Raw genomic sequence first — 1,008 nt, forward strand, 5'->3', positions numbered from 1 at the left:
TGCCCCAGACCTCTGCGTGGCCAGTGCCAGCAGGTGACATCAGAGACTCCTTCTGATAGACTCTTACCTCTGTTAGTAGCCAATTCTCCTTCCTAGGTAGCCAAACCTCCTTTTCTGGCTATTTAGGGTCTCTGCTTTGGGGAATTCTTTAGATAACGAATGCAAGAGCTCATCAGAGTTCCTCTGCATCTCCCTCTTCACCTTCTGCCAAAGGATCGACCGCTGACTGCTCAGGACGCCTGCAAAACCGCAACAAAGACGACTACTGCAACCTTGTATCGCTTAATTCTGCCGGCTTTCTCGACTGTCTCCAGGTGGTGCATGCTCTGGGGGTAGCCTGCATCCTTCTTGCACCAGGAGCTCTGAAGAAATCTCCTGTGGTTCGACAGAATCTTCCCCCTGCCACCGCAGGCAACAAAAGACTGCCTCACTGGTCCTTTGGGTCCCCTCTCAGCACGACGAGCGTGGTCCCTGGAACTCAGCAACTCTGTCCAAGTGACTCCCACAGTCCAGTGACTCTTCAGTCCAAGTTTGGTGGAGATAAGTCCTTGCCACCCCACGCTAGACTGCATTGCTGGGTACCGCATGATTTGCAGCTGTTCCGGCTCCTGTGCACTCTTCCAGGATTTCCTTTGTGCACAGCCAAGCCTGGGTCCCCGACACTCTAACCTGCAGTGCACAACCTTCTGAGTTGTCCTCCGGCGTCGTGGGACTCTCTTTTGTGACTTCGCATGGACTCCGGTTCACTGCTCATCTAAATGCCTGTTCTGGTACTTCTGCGGGTGCTGCCTGCTTCTGTGAGGGCTCCCTGACTTTCTGGGTGCCCCTTCTGTCTCCTCATCCAAGTGGCAACATCCTGGTCCCTCCTGGGCCACAGCAGCATCCAAAAACCCTATCCACGATCCTTGCAGCTAGCAAGGCTTGTTTGTAGTCTTTTTGCATGGGAACACCTCTGCAAGCTTCTTCACGACGTGGGACATCCAACCTCCAAAGGGGAAGTTCCTAGTC

This window comes from Pleurodeles waltl, chromosome 12 (assembly GCF_031143425.1).
Source record: "Pleurodeles waltl isolate 20211129_DDA chromosome 12, aPleWal1.hap1.20221129, whole genome shotgun sequence".
NCBI lineage: Eukaryota > Metazoa > Chordata > Amphibia > Caudata > Salamandridae > Pleurodeles > Pleurodeles waltl.